The sequence below is a fragment of the Pan troglodytes genome, chromosome 17 (assembly GCF_028858775.2).
Source record: "Pan troglodytes isolate AG18354 chromosome 17, NHGRI_mPanTro3-v2.0_pri, whole genome shotgun sequence".
Lineage (NCBI taxonomy): Eukaryota > Metazoa > Chordata > Mammalia > Primates > Hominidae > Pan > Pan troglodytes.
Window position 1 is genome coordinate 16,053,505 of NC_072415.2, and position 16,360 is coordinate 16,069,864.

A 16,360-nucleotide genomic window follows, 5' to 3' on the forward strand; every position below is an offset into this window, starting at 1 on the left:
TTTAAGCCAATTTTGGAATGCAAGGGGTTGAGTTTATTAGGCATCAGCACCTCTGAAAATCGTGGGGATGCAGGCTTAATTTCAACACTATTCTAAATATTTGAAAGATATTATATAAGTCTTTAATAAACTCCTGTGTCTACAAATGGTTCACATTAACTCAATATCCATTATTAAACATCTATAAAATCAAGGCACTGTTATTTAGTGGAGACTTGCTGGCTATTCTATGAGAGGAGGTTTTGTTATTGTAATCTCATCCTCTCATAAATGTGTATCATATTACTCATAACCAGCCCTTCATATTCTATTCCTATTTTGGTATTTTAAAATAAGATATCTTTGAAACACTTGAATTCAAAGAGAGAATCTGAATAGTTTTTAAAGTGCCAATGAAATGCCATTTCTTCATGCTTCAATAACTAAAAATTGACTAAAGTGCTTCTCTTCAAACTTTCTGGAATATTTTTTATCTAAATTCTAAGAACAATCACAATAGGTTTGAACCACAAATGTGAGAATATTCTAAATGTTAGGGTGGAAAAATTTTTAAAATAATTTTATAGTAATTTTTTTTCATCATAGTGACAGTGTGCTAAATTTTTTTAAGTCAACTATTACTTTGTTCTCGTTGGTTTCAAAGAACGTCTTTATTTCTGCCTTCATTTCGTTATGTACCCAGTAGTCATTCAGGAGCAGGTTGTTCAGTTTCCATGTAGTTGAGCGGTTTTGAGTGAGATTCTTAATCCTGAGTTCTAGTTTGACTGCACTGTGGTCTGAGAGATAGTTTGTTATAATTTCTGTTCTTTCACATTTGCTGAGGAGAGCTTTAATTCCAACTATGTGGTCAATTTTGGAATAGGTGTGGTGTGGTGCTGAAAAGAATGTATATTCTGTTGATTTGGGGTGGAAAGTTCCGTAGATGTCTATTAGGTCCGCTTGGTGAAGAGCTGAGTTCAATTCCTGGGTATCCTTGTTGATTTTCCGACTCACTGACCTGTCTAATGTTGACAGTGGGGTGTTAAAGTCTCCCACTATTATTGTCTGGGAGTCTAAGTCTCTTTGTAGGTCACTCAGGACTTGCTTTATGAATCTGGGTGCTCCTGTATTGGGTGCATATATATTTAGGGTAGTTAGCCCTTCTTGTTGAATTGATCCCTTTACCATTATGTAATGGCCTTCTTTGTCTCTTTTGATCTTTGTTGGTTTAAAGTCTGTTTTATCAGAGACTAGGATTGGAACCCCTGCCTTTTTTTGTTTTCCACTTGCTTGGTAGATCTTCCTCCATCCTTTTATTTTGAGCCTATGTGTGTCTCTGCACGTGAGATGGGTTTCCTGAATACAGCACACTGATGGATCTTGACTCTTTGTCCAATTTGCCAGTCTGTGTCTTTTAATTGGAGCATTTAGTCCATTTACATTTAAAGTTAATATGGTTATGTGTGAATTTGATCCTGTCATTACGATGTTAGCTGGTTATTTTGCTTGTTAGTTAATGCAGTTTATTCCTAGTCATGATGGTCTTTACATTTTGGCATGATTTTGCAGCGGCTGGTACTGGTTGTTCCTTTCCATGTTTAGTGCTTCCTTCAGCTCTTTTAGGGCAGGCCTGGTGGTGATAAAATCTCTCAGCATTTGATTGTCTGTAAAGTATTTTATTTCTCCTTCACTTATGAAGCTTAGTTTGGCTGGATATGAAATTCTGGTTTGAAAATTGGTTTCTCTGAGAATGTTGAATATTGGCCCCCACTCTCTTCTGGCTTGTAGAGTTTCTGCCAAAAGATCTGCTGTTAGTCTGATGGGCTTCCCTTTGAGGGTAACCCGATCTTTCTCTCTGGCTGCCCTTAACATTTTTTCCTTCATTTCAACTTTGGTGAATCTGACAATTGTGTGTCTTGGAGTTGCTCTTCTCGAGGAGTATCTTTGTGGCATTCTCTGTATTTCCTGAATCTGAATGTTGGCCTGACTTGCTAGATTGGGGAGGTTCTCCTGGATAATATCCTGCAGAGTGTTTTCCAACTTGGTTCCATTCTCCCTGTCACTTTCAGGTACACCAATCAGATGTAGTGGGACACATACAAAGCAGTGTGTAGAGGGAAATTTATAGCACTAAATGCCCACAAGAGAAAGCAGGAAAGATCTAAAATTGACACCCTAACATCACAATTAAAAGAACTAGAAAAGCAAGAGCAAACACATTCAAAAGCAAGCAGAAGGCAAGAAATAACTAAAATCAGAGCAGAACTGAAGGAAATAGAGACACAAAAAACCCTTCAAAAAATTAATGAATCCAGGAGCTGGTTTTTTGAAAAGATCAACAAAATTGATAGACTGCTAGCAAGACTAATAAAGAAAAAGAGAGAGAAGAATCAAAGAGATGCAATAAAAAATGATAAAGGTATATCACCACTAATCCCATAGAAACACAAACTACCATCAGAGAATACTACAAACACCTCTACACCAATAAATTAGAAAATCTAGAAGAAATGGATAAATTCCTCAACACGTACACTCTCCCAAGACTAAACCAGGAAGAAGTTGAATCTCTGAATAGACCAGTAACAGGATCTGAAATTGTGGCAATAATCAATAGCTTACCAACCAAAAAGAGTCCAGGACCAGATGGATTCACAGCTGAATTCCACCAGAGGTACAAGGAGGAACTGGTACCATTCCTTCTGAAACTACTCCAATCAATAGAAAAAGAGAGAATCCTCCCTAACTCATTTTATGAGGCCAGCATCATCCTGATACCAAAGCCTGGCAGAGACACAACCAAAAAAGAGAATTTTAGACCAATACCCTTGATGAACATTGATGCAAATATCCTCAATAAAATACTGGCAAACCAAATCCAGCAGCACATCAAAAATCTTATCCACCATGATCAAGTGGGCTTCATCCCTGGGATGCAAGGCTGGTTCAATATACGCAAATTAATAAATGTAATACAGCATATAAACAGAACCAAGGACAAAAACCACATGATTATCTCAATAGATGCAGAAAAAGCCTTTGACAAAATTCAACAACCCTTCATGCTAAAAACTCTCAATAAATTAGGTATTGATGGGACGTATTTCAAAATAATAAGAGCTATCTATGACAAACCCACAGCCAATATCATACTGAATGGACAAAAACTGGAAGCATTCCCTTTGAAAACTGGCACAAGACAGGGATGCCCTCTCTCACCACTCCTATTCAACATAGTGTTGGAAGTTCTGGCCAGGGCAATTAGGAAGGAGAAGGAAATAAATGGTATTCAATAAGGAAAAGAGGAAGTCAAATTGTCCCTGTTTGCAGATGACATGATTATATATCTAGAAAACCCCATTGTCTCAGCCCAAAATCTCCTTAAGCTGATAAGCAACTTCAGCAAAGTCTCAGGATACAAAAATTAATGTACAAAAATCAGAAGCATTCTTATATACCAACAATAGACAAACAGAGAGCCAAATCATGAGTGAACTCCCATTCACAATTGCTTCAAAGAGAATAAAATACCTAGGAATCCAACTTACAAGGGATGTGAAGGACCTCTTCAAGGAGAACTACAAACCACTGCTCAAGGAAATAAAAGAGGATACAAAGAAATGGAAGAATATTCCATGCTCTTGGGTAGGAAGAATCAATATCGTGAAAATGGCCATACTACCCAAGGTAATTTAGAGATTCAATGCCATCCCCATCAAGCTACCAATGACTTTCTTCACAGAATTGGAAAAAACTACTTTAAAGTTCATGTGGAACCAAAAAAGAGCCCGCATCACCAAGTCAATCCTAAGCCAAAAGAATAATGCTGGAGGCATCAAACTACCTGACTTCAAACTATACTACAAGGCTACAGTAACCAAAACAGCATGGTACTGCTACCAAAACAGAGATATAGATCAATGGAACAGAAAAGAACAGAGCCCTCAGAAATAACGCCGCATATCTACAACTATCTGATCTTTGACAAACCTGAGAAAAACAAGCAATGGGGAAATGATTCCCTATTTAATGAATGGTGCTGGGAAAACTGGCTAGCCATATGTAGAAAGCTGAAACTGGATTCCTTCCTTACACCTTATACAAAAATCAATTCAAGATGCATTAAAGACTTAAACGTTAGACTTAAAACCATAAAAACCCTAGAAGAAAACCTAGGCATTACCATTCAGGACATAGGCATGGGCAAGGGCTTCATGTCTAAAACACCAAAAGCAATGGCAACAAAAGCCAAAATTGACAAATGGGATCTAATTAAACTAAAGAGCTTCTGCACAGCAAAAGAAACTACCATCAGAGTGAACAGGCAACCTACAAAATGGGAGAAAATTTTCACAACCTACTCATCTGACAAAGGGCTAATATCCAGAATCTACAATGAAATCAAACAAATTTACAAGAAAAAAACAAACAACCCCATCAAAAAGTGGGCAAAGGACATGAACAGACACTTCTCAAAAGAAGACATTTATGCAGCCAAAAAACACATGAGAAAATGCTCACCATCACTGGCCATCAGAGAAATGCAAATCAAAACCACAATGAGATACCATCTCACACCAGTTAGAATGGCGATTATTAAAAAGTCAGGAAACAACAAGTGCTGGAGAGGATATGGAGAAATAGGAACACTTTTACACTGTTGGTGGGACTGTAAACTAGTTCAACCATTGTGGTAGTCAGTGTGGCGATTCCTCAGGGATCTAGAACTGGAAATACCATTTGACCCAGCCATCCCATTACTGGATATATACCCAAAGGACTATAAATCATGCTGCTTTAAAGACACATGCACATGTATGTTTATTGCGGCATTATTCACAATAGCAAAGACTTGGAACCAACCCAAATGTCCAACAATGATAGACTGGATTAAGAAAATGCGGCACATATACACCATGGAATACTATGCAGCCATAAAAAATGATGAGTTCATGTCCTTTGTAGTGACATGGATGTAATTGGAAATCATCATTCTCAGTAAACTATCGCAAGAACAGAAAACCAAACACCGCATATTCTCACTCATAGGTGGGAACTGAACAATGAGAACACATGGACACAGGAAGGGGAACATCACACTCTGGGGACTGTTGTGGGGTGGGGGGAGGGGGAGGGATAGCATTGGGAGATATACCTGCTAGATGACGAGTTAGTGCACACCATGCAGCACACCAGCATGACACATGTATACATATGTAACTAACCTGCACATTGTGCACATGTACCCTAAAACTTAAATTATAATAATAATAAATATTAAAACAAAACAAAAGAAAACAAAAAACTATTACTGTAGACATTTAAGTCAGGATTCTAAGAAGCTGTTCTAAATTCCAAAATTTAGTTTCATATAGTGATATTACATATATATTTGCATAAAAAATTAATACATGTGAGCCATGTTTCAAATAGTTGAGAGATTATTATATCAAAGATTCTTGATTATATAAAATGCCAATTAGTTATAGGCACACATGCTTTAAATAATTAGAAAGGCAGTTGTGGTTGATTCTACTCTTGCTACTGGCATTTTTATGGACATAATATTATGGTCTGAAGAATATTTAGGCAAATTTATCCCTCATATGATCAGAAGAACAATGCAAGATAGTTTATATCTGAAAAGAAAAAATCTTTATATGGTTCTGAAAGCCTAAATCATTAACAACTTGGATAATAATTAGCATAAAAATACACAAACATGCCCTCTTCCTAGCAGTAAGTACACAGTGACAACAGAATCAAAGCATGTGGCTATGTGCATGTTTATATTTCAAGACGCAGAGCACTCTATTCCTCTTCTCTGCCCTTTCTAGATGGCACAATTCCTCATGAATCTAAATGCTGTCATAGGGTGGATTAGGGTGACCTGCCATTTGTATGCAACTGATCTCTATTTTGGAAGTAATTAATGTAAAAATATATTTTTAAAAGATAATTTCAAATTTCAGGGCAAACTAGCATGGTTTCACCCCTTTTCTTTGTAACATTTTTTCTAAGTTTGGAAAAGTAAGGTAGGATTTAGTACTATTTTTAATAATAAGTTTTCAAAGTGAGATGCAAAATGGTGGCAGCAACACATTTCAAATCTGCTACATTTTGAATACACTTATTGGAGAAATGACCTTCTCATCATTTTTCTCTTACAGGAAAGGAAATAACATGTACAGTTGACCCTTAAGCAACATGGAGGTTGGGGTGCTGGCCCCCCTGCACAGTAGAAAATCCACTGTAACTTTGACTCCCCCAAAACTTAACTACTAATAGCCTACTGTAAGCTTTACAAATAACACAAGCAGTCAATTAACACATATTTAATATGTTATATGTCTTATATACTGTATTCTTAACATGCCAGTGAAAAGAAAAAGAAAATCATAAGGAAAATATATTTACTAGTTATTAAATGGAAGTAGATGATCAAACAGGTCTTCATCCTCATCCTTTTCATGGGCAGGGTGTGGAGAAGGATGTAGAATTGTTGGTTTTGCTAAGTGGACCTGCACAGTTCAAACCCCTGGGGTGCAAAGGTCAACTGTACAGCCATTGAATAGCAATTTATTTTTAGAAATTAACCTCACTAAAATACTCTTAGAAGGATGCCAAGAAAAAAAATGAATAAGTATTTTGGGTTCATCTATTTCATCATTTCATTTCATTTCATTCTTTCATTTCATTTCATCATTTCACTTCATCTCATCATTTCATCATTTCATCTCATGATTTCATTTCATCTCATTTCATCATTTCATTTCATTTCATTCTTTCATTTCATCATTTCACTTCATCTCATCATTTCATCATTTCATCTCATGATTTCATTTCATCTCATTTCATCATTTCATTTCATTCTTTCATTTCATTTCATCATTTCACTTCATCTCATCATTTCATCATTTCATCTCATGATTTCATTTCATCTCATCATTTCATCTTTTCATCTCGTCATTTCATTTCATCATTTCATTTCATCTTTTCATCTCATTTCATCAATTCATCATTTCATCTCATCATTTCATCTCATTTCATTTCATCATTTCATTTCATTGTTTCATTTCATTTCATCACTTCATCTCAACATTTCATCATTTCACTTCATCTCATTTCATCATTTCATCTCATTTCATCATTTCATCTCATGATTTCACCTCATTTCATTTCATCTTTTCATCTCATCATTTCATTTCATCTTTTCATCTCATTTCATTTCAATTCATCATTTCATTTCATTTATTTCATCATTTCATCATTTGACTTCATTTCATCATTTCACTTCATTTCATTTCATTTCCTCATTTCATCATTTCATTTCATTTCATCTCATTTCATCATTTCATTTCATCCTTTCATCATTTCATCTCATCATTTCATCCTTTCATTTCATTATTTCATTTCATCATTTCTTCTCATCATTGCATTTCATCATTTCATCATTTCATCATTTAACTTCATCTCATCATTTCATCATCTCATGATTTCACTTCATCTCATTTCATCTTTTCATCTCGTCATTTCATTTCATCTTTTCATCTCATTTCATTTCATTTGATCATTTCATTTCATCAATTCATCATTTCATCATTTCATTTCATTATTTAATCATTTAATCATTTCACTTTTTATCATTTCATTTCATATCATTTCTTCATTTCACCATTTGATCTTTTCATTTCATCATTTCATTTCATCATTTCACTTCATCATTTCATTTCATTCCCTCATTTCATTTCACCATTTCATCATTTCATTTCATCATTCCATGTCATCATTTCATTACATTTCATCATTTCACTTCATCTCATCATTTCAACTTTCATTGCATTATTTCATTTCATTTCATCTCATTTCATTTCATCATTTCACTTCATCTCACCATTTCATCATTTCATCTCATGATTTCATTTCATCATTTCATCTTTTCATCTCCTCATTTAATTTAATCATTTCATTTCATTTCACCTTTTCATCTCATTTCATTTCATCATTTCATCACTTTATCATTTCATTTCATTATTTCATCATTTCATCATTTCACTTCATTTCACCATTTCATTTCATCATTTCATATCATTTCCTTAATTCATCATTTCATCTTTTCATTTCATCATTTCATTTCATCATTTCACTTCATCATTTCATTATTTCATTTCATTTCATTTCACCACTTCATGTCATCATTTCATCATTTCATTTCATCCTTTCATCATTTCATCTCATCATTTCATCATTTCATCTCATCATTTCATTTCATCATTTCGTTTCTTCATTTCATCATTTCATTCATTTCATCATTTCATTTCATTTCATTTCAGTGATACATGTATTTAAGTGCTAATGCGATGCCCAGGAGACACCCTATTTCCCTTTGTAAAACACCTCCTTCAACAAAAGGCAAACTCTCATGGCTGGCTAAGTCTACAGGGATACCAGCCTCTCTTCAACCACCCAATTTCATTTAGAACCTCAAACAGCACCTCAGCTTCATAAAAACCTAAAACATAAACACAACACTTGGTTGTAAGTGAGCCAAGTTTCTTGCCTCTTTCTCTGCTCAAGGCTTAAGGCCGTGTCTCCCCAACTACGTTCAGTGGAAGAAAAGATCCCCTGGACAAATAAGTTTGAGAACTGTTGTTACAGGAATTCTCAGAACCTTTAAAACACAAATCCTCATCCGCAGGGATCTTCAGGAGGGAGATGGCTGATGCAGCACAACTTTCTTTCACAGAAGTATCTTGCAGAATACAGTATGAGATACAGAAAGGCTGCATTGAGTCTTTTTAATGGCCTGGGCCTTGGTGGGGGTGGGTAGGAGCTCTCCAGATAGCATCTAATGAGTAGGAACATTCAGGTGGCTTTTTTTTTTTTTCCTTATTGGCAAAACTGTGTGTGCACCATGAATGAAGCTGGTCTCCCTTATCCATATCAAAACTAAACCCAAATTAATTGGCTAAATTGGGACTCAACACCTCCAGGAGCCACGTGGCAGAAAGCCCTAGCACACTTTAAAGTAGCTTACCTCATCATATTTGAGGAAAGCAAAACACTTATGACCAGTATGCTGCTAATACAAGTCTACAGATAATGCTGTATGAAAAATTAGTTTTCCCAGTCATGGCTGGCATAGTCCACATTTTGCATTACACTTTCCCCCCTTTTTTTAAATTTTAAGCACAGGTCTTTTACTCTTCTTTTGTTAAATTTTAATTTAATTATACAAGACGGAGTCTCAGTATGTTGCCCAGGCTGGTCTTCAACTCCTGAGCTCAAGGGATACATCCGTCTCCGCCTCCCAAAGTGCTGAGATTACAGGCCTGATACACTGTGCCTGGCCTTAAACACAAATCTTAATTCATTCTTACAATTATTCTGAGGTTAGAAAAATGGAAGGGGAAGAAAAATGGCAAGCAGGTAGGCTGACTTCGGCTTCATTATCTGAAAGGACAGTTTGCTCAGTTAAAACACACTACTGCCCACAAAGTCCAAGACAACAGAAAAATACAGACTTATATAAATAGATTTTATATGTGACAGCAGTTTGAATGGAGACTTTTTCAATGCAATGAGAAACAGCTGTGCTTGGGAATAAATGACAACGAATTTTTTTGTCTCAACAGCTGTCCTGAGAGCATGTCTTTACATCTCTACCTGCATTCTGGAATCAGGGAGAAAGCCAAAACGGACGACAAGACACTAGATCAGCCATGTCCAACCCTTTGACTACAAGGACTTTTCCGCCTATCTGTGGTGGTGGGTATCATGAAAATTATGCACAAACCTTTTTTTTTTTTTTTTAAGCTCATCAGCTGTTGTTAGCATTAGTGTATTTTATGTGTAGCCCAGGAGCATTCTTCTTCCAATGTGGCCCTGAGAAGCCAAAAGACTGGACACCTGTGCACTAGATCAAAAGGCTACTCCTTCTGGAAGCAACTGTAAAGAATTTCTGACATTATCTTGACATGAAAACCAATGGATAGTGGGACAGAATGCAAAATCTTCAAGAATTTTTTTTGTTGGTTTTTTTTTTTTTTTTTTTTTTTTTGAGTCAAGGTCTTGCTCTGTGGCCCAGGCTGGAGTACACTGGTGAGATCACACAGCTCAGTGCAGGCTCAAGTGCTCCTCCCACCTCAGCCACAGTAGTAGCTGGGACTACAGAAGCGCACAACCACCCCTGGCTAATATTTTATTTTTTGTAGAGATGAGGTCTCACTATATTGTCCAGGTTGGTCTCAAACTCCTTGACTCAAGGGATCCAGGATAGGATAACAGGTGGGAGCCACCACACATGGCCATGTGCATGAACTTTTAAGACAAACACAAGGCCCCACAAAATTAAGGTTTTCCCACCTAATTTCCAGGGGGATCTTTTGGTGCAAGGCTGAGAAGCCCTTAAAAGTACACAGACAACTGCAAAGATTCAAGACAGTTCATTCGGGCTGAGCCAGCCCACTGGGCAGACTGACCTTCAAAAAAGGCCCACCCATGACATACACCAGATGGCTCTCCAAGAATCTCTTCAGTCCTCAGGGTCCCTAAGGTACTGGACAGAGCTAGGAAAGCAAACCCATTTGCTTCTTCCTGCAGGGAACCCCTTGAGGTCAAGACCCCACAATCAGACGAGGATGGAGTGGCTCACCCTCAGTCAACAGGCCATACTCACGGTGGTATAATGTCTTAACCAAGGGTGCGGGCCTCCAGGTCTGACTCCCAACTCAGTTCTTCTTTAATAACCACACTTTGTTAATTCTCCTTAACAGGGGTTCCTGGCAAGTCAGTTCTCCCTCAGGCCTTCAGTTTCCTCACCTTACAAGATGAGAGGGCTGGATGAGATGAAAATTCAGGGGGTAAGGGGATATCCACACGCAGCCCACCCCCGCCCCCACGGGACCCTGGAGCCTCCATCCCAGTTCCCACCACACACCCGCCCCACAAATCCTGCCCAAGGTGAGGGCTGGTCCCGGGTCCTCTGGCTGCCGCATCAGCGCGTGCAGGAGGGAGGGGAAGCCTCCAAGGGGGTGACGCGGGCTCAAGGATGCAACTCAGCCAGGAGTGAACTGGGGCCCCGAGGGAGGTGTCCAGGCCACTCCTGGAGCCCAGCCTGGGTCCCCAAACCCCTTACCTCCAGGGTCCGTATCTCCTGCTGGGTGAGGTCGTTGGACACAGCGCACTTGGTGCACAGCCCGCACAGGCTGCCAATGAAGATGACAATGAGCTTCTGGAACTGCCCGCACTGCTGCAGCACCCGGCTGGGAGCGGCCCCTGAGCCACCCTCCGCAGCTGCCGCATCACCCCCACCACCGCCCTCCTTCTTCTCTCCCATCGCCTCCGCGCGCAGCGCCACTCTATGCAGGCCGCAGCAGCCTAGGCAGGGAGCCCGGGGCGCAGGCGCCTAGGCAAGGAACCCCTGAGCCGGGAGAGCTGGACCAGGGGCCCTTGCCAGGACGCCAGTAGAGCTGGCAGCCGAGTCTGCCGCTCCCGCCCTCAGAGCCGCGGCGGCGGGGACAAAAATCCTGGGCGGCGGGGGCAAAAAGCCGCGGCGGGAAAAAGGTGCAGCGGCGGGGGCAAAAAGGAGCGGCGGCGGGGGAAGAAGCCGCGGCGGCCGTGGAAAAAGTCGCGGCGGCAAAAAGCCGCGGAGTCGGGGGCGAAAAGACGCAAAAAGCCGCGGCGGCAAAAAGCCGTGACGGCTGGGAGCAAAAAGCAGCGGTGGCGTGGACAAAAAGCCACAAAAAGCAGCGGCAGCGGGGGTAAAAAGCCGCAAAAAGCCGCGGAGGCGCGGGCGATAAGCCACAGCGGCGGCAAGCAAAAAGCCGTGGCGGCGGGGAGCAAAAAGCCGCGGGAGCGCGGAAAAAAGCCGCGGCGGCGGGGGCAAAATAGTGGAAATGGGGTAGAAGGCCCGCACAGCTTGGCATTGCTGGGGTGTGATGTGATAGGAACAGTGAAGCTGAAGACAAAAAAAAAAAAAGATGTAAGTAGGCTTGACTCAGTGCAGCTAAGAACCCAGATGTTATCTTGAGGGTATTAACTAATAAGCAGTTTAAATCAGAATGGCACATTCTGATTTGTTTTTTGTATGTTCACATTTGGCAGGCATAGATATTGTTTGAAGAGAGCAAAGTCAGTAGATAGAAGTAACAAAGTTAAATATGTGCCAAGTCTAGAAACAAGAGACTAGGAGTATAAGGACCTTTCAAAATAAAATGCAAGGTTTGAAAACTGATTGGCTGGGGCATGAGGAAAAGGCAGGTCTTTAAGGTCAATCCGTGTTTTGCTTTAAGTTGTTAGGGGGTGGTTTTATCACATATTGTAGAATATGTCATTTCAGTTTTGAACATCTTGAGTTAAATTGTGCTAACGTTATGAATTTGATTTTCTTCCCTGGGAAGCTAATATTTCAAAAACTTATAGATTTCCAACTTGTATCCAATTTATAAAATTATCTCTAGGCTGCTGGTTTCAGAAGGCTCATGAATATTCTATTTGCAGAGAATATATCAGGAGTTAACATCAGCATCAATATTTGTGAATGACCAGTTAATTAAGCCACCTCTTAATGTATTTAGATGGGAAATCTTAGCTGAAGATATTCAATAATGAACCAACAGTGACTAAAAAATTCAATATTTAAGTGTATTTCATTGTAATTAATTTGAATTAAAGTAGCCATATACAGCTAGTATTTACTACATTGAACAATGCAAATAAGAGGAAAAAATTAACCATCTCTAATACCACATGCCAAAATCCTCATCCATTTATTCTAGCTAAAGGAGTTTATCAGAAGCAGCAATTGAAAGCACCAACTAAACCAGCTGGGGTTAATTCACTGTCATTCTCTCAGAACCATCTCTTCTCTGAACAAAACAAGTAGAAGAGTTAATTGTGAATCTGCATTTTCCTTGCCTATTTTAAGGTTTTGATGTTGACACTAATTTGTGAAATCCCTCCTGCGGTGTGATATTTTGTTTTCCTTGCTTTTTGTTAGGACAAGAATGCTTCAGCTCTTAATTTAAAATTACGTTTCTCCCTCCTAGATTGAGTGAACTTAGAATGCATTCTCTGACATATCCAAGTTTTTGTTAATATGAATTTGGGGAAAAAAGCCTACTTAATTAGCTAAGACTTCTTATTCTAGGCTTGACCCTGTGTTCGACATCTTTTGAATTTGTAGTTGCATAGGCTGCTCTCTGACACTGGTTAGTGAACTGGAAGCTATATTAACGTTAGGGGAGGTGGTGTATGAGCATTAGAGATATCCTTGCAAGGAAAGACTTGTCGTATGTCAATACGTCTTTTTTTTGCACACAAGAAAGTCAAAGTTTGAGTCTTCTAAAATCTTCCCATTTCCAAGTTGCAGAGTACCATTGATTCCTAAACAAAGATCTAATTTTTGACTCAGAGACGTGGCAAGGTAGTGAATCACCATTATAATTTAACAATCTTCAAGATAAAATTATCTCTCTGATATTGAGATTTTGCCCAATTATTAAGATATTTGGGTGTTTCATTAAGAATGGAAGACTCTAGTCTCTTGAGCAGAGACTATAAAGGCCTCAGATGATCATTTATAATTGTATGCTCTTTTCTTTAACATCTTCAACACAGTTGGAAGCAGCCAATATTCCCCAGAGTTGTTGTGTTTTTTAAACAAAATGCATGGTTCAGTGGTAGAAAACTGGGCTGATCCAAGATATTTTCACTAAACACTTCATTTCAGGTGACCTATTTCGTATTAAATAATCTCTAGATCCTGTCTTCAAAACTAACTAGATCAGATAACCTACCCTAGATTTTCCCCTTTTAGAGTCTGTTAGCTGCGGTCACTTTTGTGAAAATGATTGCAAAGAAAAGATAGAGTTGTAGATGGGGAAAATGTTTCGACTAATTTAAGCATAGTGGTATTTAATATGAGAATTTAAGTTACACATTTGAAAATTATAATGGAGTCTCTTGGCTGAGCTTTTAAAAAAAATAATGTTTAGGCTAAAAAGGGAACTGCTACCTCTCCTAAAATCAGAAAGATGTTACAGTAATTCTCCATTCTCTAGAATTATCAGGAAACACCTTTGTGAGGATTTACTTTTGCTCTTGGGAGTGTGAGCCCGTGTAGTCATGGAACCATCAATTAGAATGATGGCTTTCTGATCCCAAAGTCATTCGTTCTGAAAACAATATTTTTCATAAATTTGAAAGTGAGAAGTTTTGATCTTGCCATTCCCAAGTAACTCTCTTAATAAGAGGCATCAGCATGCTTCAGTGACAGCTGTCACCTCCCAGTGCTGAGAGTCATCTTTGAGTTCTCCATTTCACTCCCTACACTCCAATTTAGCTGCAGTTCTCTTGGCCAATCCTATGAAATACATCCATGGCCTAACGACTTCTCACCACTAATACCACTCATACTAACAGCATTCTCACCTAAGTCACTACCTTTTTTCTCTGGATTACAATAGCCTCCCAATTTACTTGCTCACATAACCTATTTATTCTACACAGTGCACCAGATACACCCCTTTGAAATGCAAACACGATCATATTATTCTCTGGTGAAATTATCTCATATATTCCTATCGCATTTAAAATTCATTCAGAATAATCCCATGATTATCAAAACCCTGCTCTTCCACAACATGGTTTACTTCCAAGATATCTCTTCAACTTTTTTTTCACTGTACTGAATTGGTGACTCATAGTCATATTTTTGTTTTTGCTCAAAAAGTCTTGACTTGTAAATTTTTCAGTTTCTCCTTTATCCACAGGTAACTCTTTCCTCATAAGGCAAATTGCTTGCTTCCTTGAGTTCTGCTCTCAAAGATACCCTTCATTTTCTACCTAATATTAATAACTTTAATCATTCATTATTCTATTACTATGCTCTATAGTGTATACAATTTCTGTTCTTTGTCATGTTGTTAACTAAATTATTTATTTGTTCCAGTAACGTATTCCATAAATATTGTACACATAAAAATTATGTTATTTTTATTGCTGTATGCTCAGCTGCCCAATAGCAGTTTGAAGATTAACATATTTGTTAAATGCACAAATGCATTCTTTCACAAATATTAGTTTAATAATTTTATATTAAACTCCCTCTATACTTACAATATGAATTAGATAATTCAGAATAAATATTCCATTGGAAAAAACTAAACAATTTGTTATAAAACATCCTTAAAAGCATCAGAAAGTTAATAAAGCAATGAAGAATTACAGGACCAAATTAAGAATGGTATGGAAGCCTGTTTGTGAGGCTTATGTTTGGGTTATCTCTTTACTTAGAGTGACTATAAATCTCAAAAGAGAACTAAAGGGAGAAATAACCATATCTACTCACATGGTAAGGGTATTTAAACATCTCTTAGTAATTGAGAAAATTGAAAGAAAAGAAAAAAGAAAGGGAGAAAGAGAAACAGAGCGAAAGGGATAATGAAGGAGAGAAAGAAGAAGAGAAAGGAAGAGGAAGAAAAGTAAGGAGGAGGGGGAGGGAGGAAGAAAGAAAGGCGAGAAGAAAGAATGGTAAAATTTTTAAAAACATAATTTATCCTTATAGAATATGAATGTTGGTCTACTTGATTATGTCCCACAGATTCCTTAGTCGCTGTTCATTTTTTATCTGTTTCTCAGAGTCAATATCTTCCATTATCTTATCTTCAAGCTCGTGACTTCTTCTGTGTGTGCAAATATACTCTTAAATCCCTCTGGTGATTTTTTTATTTTTATCATTGTAGTTTTCCACTCCAGAATTTCTGTTATCTCTTTGTTGATATTCCTACTTTTTAATATTTTTTCTGATTCCTTTATTTCTTTGTTTATGTTTTCCTTTTGACATTTGAGTATAATTAAGAGAGTTGTTTTAAAGTCTTTGCCTAGTAAGTTTGATGTCTGGGTTTCCTTAGAGATATTTTCTGTCAATTTATTTTGTTCCTTTCAATGAGCCATACTTTCCCGTTCTTTGTATGCCTTGTAACATTTTTTGAAAACTAGACATTATAGTAATTATAATTACTATGTGGTTACTCTGTAAATCAGACCCTCTCCCCTTCAAACACACTAATGTTTTGTGGCTTTAAATTTTCTTTACTTATTATATTGTTAAGGTTTTTATTTTTAGTGAAATTTTCCAAAGTGATTTACAAAACTGTTTGCCTTATAAGGTGTGGTCTGAAGTCTTTTTATTTCCTTAACAAATGTTAAGCTAATGTTTTGACAGTGATTTTCTTGTATATCAGGAACTAAGCAAACAGAAAAATACAACAAAAAGAAAAAGAAAAACAAGTAATCATTATCCAGCAAAATATGTCTCTAGGCCATGCAGACTGGCTTTGTGCTGGGTTCCTTAAAGCCGGCACAAAGTGTGTGTTCA